The 8,642-nt window shown below is 42.0% G+C and overlaps 1 non-coding gene across 1 annotated transcript; it reads right to left on the bottom strand.

Annotated features, from left to right (window-relative positions):
* Positions 1 to 8,195: 8,195 nt before the first annotated feature.
* Positions 8,196 to 8,303, bottom strand: LOC114004560 (U6 spliceosomal RNA). Its single transcript, XR_003546685.1, has one exon. It is a non-coding gene; the product is annotated as a U6 spliceosomal RNA (small nuclear RNA).
* Positions 8,304 to 8,642: the final 339 nt, after the last annotated feature.

Raw genomic sequence — 8,642 nt, 5'->3', positions numbered from 1 at the left:
CTGCTGCAGGGTGAGAGATGATTGATGTAATCAGTGAATAAACAATATTACACTGTAGCATTTCTTTTTTTATCCGTAACACACTCCCTCATGCCTCCTCTCTTTCCATCTGCGCAGTGAGGCAGCTGGACAGGATTCCGGCATGCTTCACAGGCGCGGAGCTACTCAGATTGAGTAAACACCAGGGAAAGCTAGAACCCGTATCTTCTTACTCCTAATTGCATGCTCTTTCCGGCACCTCCCACGTGGCCTGTTTGGAATCTCAGGGCTCTGCAATGCCGTGGCTGTGACTGAGGCTCAGGGATTCTGAGTCTGACCTTCAACAGTGCCCGATGGGCCCTCGCCTCCCCCTGCCCTGGCTCAGGGCTCTGAGGATTTGGTCAGATAATCCCACAGCCACGGCTGGTGGAGGCCGATGCCCGTGAGGAATGCCCTTCTCACCGTCTTCTCACCTGGGCTCTCTTCTCTGCCTGCACCGGGAAGATGGTACGGAGAGCGTGAGGTTTGAGAAGAGCATTCAGTTTTTTATTCTGTGGGCAGAGTGAGAGCCATAGCCTAAAAATGGGAACCCCTAATGAGAGGGGACCGTGATGAAAAGATGCCAGGACCCTGTGGCGCACACACACACACACACACACACACACACACACACACACCCCAGTGGGAAGCCGACACTGTGACAGGACAGACAGGAATTCCGGCTGGTTCACTGAGACCGCCAAGCTTGAGATCTTGGTCAACGGCTGTTACAAAGCTGAGGGGGGATCTGTGTCATCGGGACATGGTACCAAGCAGAGAGCACAGGAGAACGCCAGGTGGTGGCCGGTGAGCGCAGTGGCTAAGGGAGCTGGATCCCACATGGCCAACCGTGGTGCGATTCCTGGCTCTGACGGCCTGAAAAACACATGGGGCATGTGTGTGGGCCTAAAATCCAGACAGGATGGAGAAACAGAGGGGAAGAGATTTCAGCATGACTAGCCCCCATCCAAGGGGCTTTCTCCCTCTTCCTCTCTCTGTGTCTCCCTGGCAAGCACATGCTCCTCTGACAATTAAAAAAAAAAAAATTGTTTTAAATTCAAAAACTGCTGGGCCAGCATGTGGCATGGGGGGTAGGCGCTGAATCCCACATGGCCGACTGTGCTTCAAGTTCCAGATCTATCAGTTTGGAAAATATGTCTGGCACACGCGTGTGCGTGCCCAGAATCCTGAGAGGGAAATGGAGGAGGAAGGACTGTGGTGTGGCCATCTCTCCTGGGGAGGTGATTTCTCACTTTCTCCTCCACACCCCTCCAGTGAGTGCACACACCCTATGGCCTAAGTCCTTAAAGGGAAACCCATTTTGAGAAGTCATGCTGTCTCTTTCTGCCCTGCACCACCCAGGATGTCACTCTCCAATGGCCACCTCTTCAGGAGTTTCTGGGCCTGTCTTCTGGCTGTTACCTTATCAAGCTAGAGCCTGGGGCCAGAGGGGTCAGGAAAGGAGGTAAGTATATGTTTCCATTTAAAAAAACAAACAAGTAGGCAAAAAAAAAAATTTTTTTTGAATTGCTGAACCTATCAACAGCTCAAAAGAAAGCAAAATCCTTAAATCTAGAAAACAAAGCATAGTTAAAAAAAAAAAGAATCAGTAATGTTTTAGTCAAAATTCATAAAATTCTATTTCACCAGTTCAGTCTTAGGTAATTAATCTCTGTTCTATTGAATTTGTGGTGTTACTGTGGTCCGATCTTCCCTTTTAAATCCTGGAAGTTAACATCCAATGTTATTATTGATATTCCTGGACTTGACCCTAGCATTTTCTTGGTTGCTCTGTGTTCTCTTATTTCTGTCTGTGTGTCTCTAGTTTCCCTGGCACAGCCTCCTTTCAGAACTACTTAAAGAGCTGGTCTGGCAAATTCTTTCAGGTTTTGTTTATCTGAGAATGTTTTTATGTTTCTTCCCATATACCTTGCCAGGTATAGTATTCTTGGTTGAAATTGTTTTTCATTCAACACTTTGAGTGTATTTTCCCATTCTTTCCTTACTCTCATTGTTTCCAATGAGAGGTCCGAGGTTAGCCTTCTGGGCTAACCTTTGTAAGTAAGCTGATGTTTCTTGCTTGCCAATTTTAGAATCTTGTCTCTGTCTGTGGATTTGGCCAATCTGGCTATGATGTGCCTTGGAGAAGATCTTCTTGGGTTGATTCTATGTGGGGTCCTTTGTATTTCTTGGGTCTGGATATTTGAATGTCTCTCTAGATGTGGAAAGTCTTCTTCCAGGATTTCATGGAATACATTATCAATGCCCTTACTCATTTCTTCACATTCTGGAATACTGCTTATCTGAATGTTTGGGCACTTAATGGTATCTAGTATTTCTTGTATATTATGCTCATTTTGAGGGGGGGTATTTGGGGTTATTTTCTCAGTCTTTTTGGTGATTTTTTTTCAGAGGCTTTGTCTTCCAACATCCAAGATTTGATCTTCTGCATGGTCTAATCTGCTTTTAATATTTTTGAGGGAGGTTTTGATTTCCTATATTACAACCCTCATCTCTAACAATTCCGTTTGATTCTTCTTTATGGTGTGTATTTCTTCTTTCAAATCGTGAAAGAACTTCCTCACCTCCTGGAACTCGTTCTCTTTTCTCTTGCACCTTCTGGAGTTGTCTCTCATCTCTTGCATCTTGTTTAATTTCATCACTATGAATATTCCGAATTCTTTATTGGACAGTTCCAAGAGTTTCATTGTACTGTCTGTGGATGATGAAGGGTTGTTCTTTTATCTTGGGAGAGAGATATTTTCTTGGATTCTCATATTTCTTGTGCCTCTGTGGTGGTTTCTGGTCATGTGAGGGATTATACATTTCTCCCTAATTTCTTGGAGTTGATTCTAAATGTTCAGAGGTGTGTGGGAGGAGGCAATCTGCAATCTCTCTGCAGTTCCGTTTCCCTGACAATCACCAAGCAACCTGCGCTTTTGACTTTGGAGCTGGATATTACAAAGGCCTCACAGTTTCTAGGGAATAGGTGTACCTGGGCTGAGCTGTGAGGTTTCAAGAGTTCAAAGGCATGTGGCAAGAAATGAACTGTGAGCTGTGCTCTCTGCAGCTCCATACTTCTCCCTGCTGCTCACTCTGTAGTCTCTCTTTTTCAAATTTTAGTCATTTAGTGGTGTATTCACTTTTGGCTAATTGCTTAGAGAAAGCTTGTGAAGCTGTAAGATCATGTGCTTCCCTTTACTGTAAGGTGCTTCTGAGACAATTTCTCTCCTTTACTGTATTTTGCAACGTTATATCCACAGAAAAAGATATTGAGTTCAGATTTATAAAGAGGAGTTTACTCCTTCAAGTAGCAGGCTCAGTAAGGGTTCAGGATTTCTGTGACCCTAAAAATAGTCAGATGCTTGGCTACCATGCACCTAGGCCTGTCTAGACACTCAGTGTGTGGAGGCTGAACAGCAGAGTGAGAAAAGAAGTTTTAAAAAAAGGGAGTGGGGGGAAGAAGGGAAACAAAGGAGGGGAAAAACACAACCTGAAAAGGGAAAAAAAATTTTATAACCCCAGAAAATGAAAACCGCATGGCGCACTGGTGCACCAAGTAAACATGGCAGGATGCACCTCCGATTGAAATGGTTTCTGAAATTAGCAAGAGAAAGGAGGTCAGAGGTGACAAGAAATATTTTAAATTAAAAAAAAAAATTAAAGAGAGACAGAGAGAAGACAGAGGTTGCCCTACCTGTCGGAGCTTTTTGGAGCTTTTTGAGGTCTGGAAGATGGGATTTAGAGCAGAGATTCAGTCGCCTCGGTCCCTGAACACAGCAGGATACACCTCGGATTGAAATGGCTTCTGTCCAAGCTTTTTAAGGGTCTGGAAGATTGGGTTTAGAGCCCCTCCCAACCCCTAATAGCTAGGATTGCAGATGTGTGCACCTATCCCTGGTGTGTTCAGGGTGCCCAGGAACCAAACCGAAGATTGGGTTTAGAGCCCCTCCCAACCCCTCATAGCTAGGATTGCAGATGTGTGCACCCATCCCTGGTGTGTTCAGGGTGGCCCAGGAACCAAACTCAGGCCTCCCATATAGCCTCTGGTCCCCTAAGCAGTGGTGTTACCTGCGCATCGCTGAGGTTGGGCCACACCTCTGTACTTTTCAGTTTTTTCACAATATTCATTCAGCAAATACTGAATGTCACCATCACGCTACATGTTGGGAATAAAATGATCATCAAAGCCAGCACAGTACTTGCCATCACGGACCATTTGGGCTGGCGGCCATCGCCTTATTTAATCTGAGTTACGTTGTCTTCTTCACGAGCTTATTGGATATGCATTGTCTTTTGTTTCTTGGGAAACCACTTCCAGTTTTGTTTACAGGCCTACATGTGGGAGACTCTTACATATCATAACTATGTCTTCATGTTGATCTGTTGCCATGGAACCATGCAAAGCAAGGACTACCTATAGAATTTTGCATGAATAGGAAAATACAGATTTATAAGCTATTTTTCCTTAATACCTTCTCTGCCCTTGTCCCCACTTTCTCAGCATCCCAGGCTCAATTCCCCATGCCCCACATAAACATATTTCATTTTATTTATTTATTTAGGGGTTTTTGCCACAGGGTTCATGTGCTCACCAGAAAACAGAAAGATAGTGAGAGAGAAAGGGAGAAATCATGCCCTGGAAGAATGACTATGCCATAATCCCTTCTCTTCCATTCTCCTAGGATTTGGGGCGTGCATGCACATGCACCTGGCTTGAATTTCAAGCCGCCAGATCCATGACTCAAGCTGCGGTCTGCCATGTGGAAGTCGAGTGCCTTAACCACTAAACCTCTCTGGCCCCTAAACTAGATTTTAAAATTACAGGTATCCTTCTACATTTTTCTCCCTACTCAGATAATCTTATACCAACACACTCATGCTCAGGCATGCTCACAAGCACACACACACACACACGCAGGGCTACTCTTTCTTTCTTTCTTCCTTTCTTTCTTTCTTTCTTTTTTTAAGAATTATTTCTTGGGACCAGCAGTTAGCGTAATGGCTATGTCGCTGGACTCCCACGTAGTCGACCGCGGTTCGCGTCCCAGACCTGGGCTCGTGTGCGTGCATGCCCAAAATCCCAAGAGGAGAATGGAGGAGAAGGGATTGCAGCGTGGCCATCCCCCCTAGGGGGTGATTTCTCGCTTTCTGTCTCTCTGTTTCTCTCTGTCTGTCTGGCGAGTGCACGCATCCTATAGCAAAAACCTCTCCAAAAAAAAGAATTATTTCTTCAATTTTATTTGTTATTATTATTAAATTTTGCTATAGGGTACATGTACTCATCAGAGAGAGAGAGAGAGAGAGAGAAAGTGAGAAAGCAAGCCACCAGATCCAGGACTTGAACCATGGTCAGCCATGTGGGAGTCCAGTGCCTTAACCACCATGCCACCTGCTGTCCCCTACACAAGACTTGTTACTGGTATCACTTATTTTATACATACTTTTCTGCATGTTACATTACTCACCCAAACATTTCCTCTGGGAAATCACTCCAATAATCCTGTCTGACTCTAGATCAATGGTTTTTTTTAAATAGATATTTTTGCTTTATTTATTTATTTTGAATTTTTACTTTCACCAGAGACATGGAAGGGACAGGGGGAGAGAGAGAAAGTGAGAAAGCAAGCCTCCAGGTCTGGGATGTGTACTGCAGTTGGCCATGCGGGAGTCCAGCACCTTAACCACCATGTCACCTCCGGCCTTCTAGACGATCGTTTCTGGTTGCACAGTATCTCATGGCGGGACTACATCATAGTATCTCATGGTGGGACTACATCATTATTTATTCAGCCATGTTCCTATTGGCAAGGAAGTCTCTCCTTCCCAGTTCTTGACTACTACAAATGATTCTGCAACGGTCATCTCGTACATGCTCTCACGGGTTGGATACACTTGTTCTCACACAATCCATTCTGGAACACTACTGGTTCTTAAAGGGCGTGTGATATTTTAAATTTTAATATAAGAGGAATCTTCAAAAGGTTTGTAGAAAACACATATTATGAAAAAAATGGGTTTCAACATATTTATGTACCAAAATAAACTTGTACTTTTTTTTTTTTTTTAAGTTTTTGCTGTAGGACACATGCACTTGCCAGAGAGAGAAAGACATAGATAGAAAATGAGAAAACACCCCTCAGGGGAATGTGCCCAGAGACAACCCTTCAGATTTTCATAAGTAGTTACTTACACTGACTTTCGCTCACTCCCTGGACAGTGATGAGTTCAAAGGTTCTTTGTAATTTTGCTAAATAGCTGCTTGACCTTGCATTTCCCTGATTGCTAGTAAATTCAATCAACTTTTCATATCGTCTTTAGCTATTTAGGCTATAAATTATCTATTCAAATACACTGCTTAGATTTTATGCTTTTTGTTGATTTGTTAGAGCTCTTTGCATATTATGGGAATGAACACTTTGACATCTATATTACAAATATATTCCCAGTGCTATTATTTATCTAAAGATTTTGTTTATGAAAATAGTTTCCATACAAAAACCATCCATTTTTATGTAGCCAACTAAGCCTTGTTCTCCTCTGATTACTATGGCTTTCCAAGCTCGGTTGGGAGGGTATCCCTAACTCCTGTAGTCTGCATTTTCTTGTAATAGTTTAAATCTTTTCTTTGCATTTGTCTTCCATTAGTCTTTCATCCATCTGGAATTTATTTTTGTGTGTGATACAGGACTGGAGTCCATTTTTTCCCTCCTAGATGGGTACCCAGTTATGTCAGTGTTATTCCATCTGGAATTTATTTTTGTGTGTGATATAAGACTGGAGTCCATTTTTTCCCTCCTAGATGGATATCCAGTTATGTCAATGTTATTAGTTTTCCTCTGAATTGAACTATCACACTTGTCTTACACTGAATTTTCATTTATTCTGACATGTAATCTGGATCGCCAATTCTAGTCCACTGACCTACTGGTCTAGTCTTATAGGAAAGCCATATTGGTTTTATTACCGAGGTTTTATTGGATACATTGTATATGAGACCAGTTATAAGTTATCCCTTACTATCTAGCTTTCTCATAATTTTCTTATTCTCGCACAGTCTACCAGATGAAACTTGAGAACTTTTCATCCAGTTCTAAGGGAAACCCCATCAAAATCTGAAATTAATCTTGCAATATGTTACATATCGAATTGAGAGGATTGTCATTTTTGTATTATCCTCCCATCCAAGAACATAATGTCTCTCCACTTATTCAGATCTTACTTACAGCTTTTGGTAAGATATTTTATATCTTTTAATATGGATTCTGAGTCTTCACTGTGAAATATTTAGCCACAATTTTAAATGATCTAATTTTTCCATTTTCATTACTAGATGCTTAGTGCTAGAGTAGTAGAAAACATTTTTTTCTAAATTTTTTGCCAGAGGGCACATGTGCTCACCAGAGAGAGATGGACAGAGAAAGTAAGTGAGAGAGTACATTCCAAGGGGAACGGTAAGGCTACAATCGCTTCTCTCCCATTTCTTCCTATTTTCAGAATTTGGGGCACACATGCACATGTGCCCAATGTGTTTTTCAAGTCCACAGGTCCAGAACTGGAGCCATACTGTAGGTTATGTGGGTTCAGCCGCCTTAACCACCAAGCCACTGGCTGGCCTGAAAATACTACTTTTTATTAAATTATTTTGCATATAAAAATATTTATTAAATCCAGTGGGTTTTTCTTCTCCAATATTCCTTCTATTTTCTTAAAATACATACAATCTTGTCAATACCAAAAAAAAAAAAGGTTGAGTTGAGTTTAAGACTTAGGCCAATTATTTAACTTTCTCACCCTATTACATTTGCTAATGTTAAATAACAAAGAAGATTGTAGGCATCCCTCTTTCTAGTTGGTTTTTGCTTTTGTTTTGGTTTCATTTGTACTAAGTTTCGAGAGGGCAGGTGCACTTACCAGAGAGAGAAAGAGAGAGGAAGAGGAAGAAACTACTCCCCAGTGGGGCATGATCATGCCGCAACCCCTTCTTCTCCTCCCCTCTATCCTATAGGGCTTTGGGGACACACTCACACATGCCCAGAGAACTTTTCAAGTTGCCAGGGCCAGGATTCAAACAGCATGATTGACCATGTGGGATCTGGCTCACTCAACCACTTGGCCATAAGGCCAGCCCTCTGATCTCTCTCTCTCTCTCTCTCTCTCTCTCTCTCTCTCTCTCTTTAAATATGAAATGCTTCACAAATTTGCATGTCATCCTTGTGCAGGGGCCATGCTTAATCTTCTCTCTATCCTTCCAGTTTTAGGATATGTGCTATCAAAGCGAGCGCCCTCTAGTTTCTTAATTATAATTGAAGTTGCCTTAATAGTTTTCACTTTAGGATAGTAAGTGCTGTTGGTTCTTGGTAATCTTTGTACTCAAGAGTTTTCTTCTTTCTAGTCCTATTTTTATGGACAATGATGACTGATAAATTGATTCATTGAATTCAGTGCCTTTTCACATTTACTGTGGTGATCATATGTTTTTTTCTCTTTTAATTTATTGATGGGCTTATTTCTTGTTCTACTTTTTTCAAAGACATTTATTTACTTATTTATTTATTTAGAGATTTTTTATATAGGGCATGTGTGCTCACCGGAGAGGCAGAGAAAGACAGAGAGACAGAAAG

This window comes from Tupaia chinensis, unplaced genomic scaffold (genome assembly GCF_000334495.1).
Source record: "Tupaia chinensis unplaced genomic scaffold, TupChi_1.0 Scaffold000061_1, whole genome shotgun sequence".
Lineage (NCBI taxonomy): Eukaryota > Metazoa > Chordata > Mammalia > Scandentia > Tupaiidae > Tupaia > Tupaia belangeri.
The sequence above is the reverse complement of the archived record's forward strand: the minus strand, read 5'-3'. Positions and strand labels throughout refer to the sequence as shown.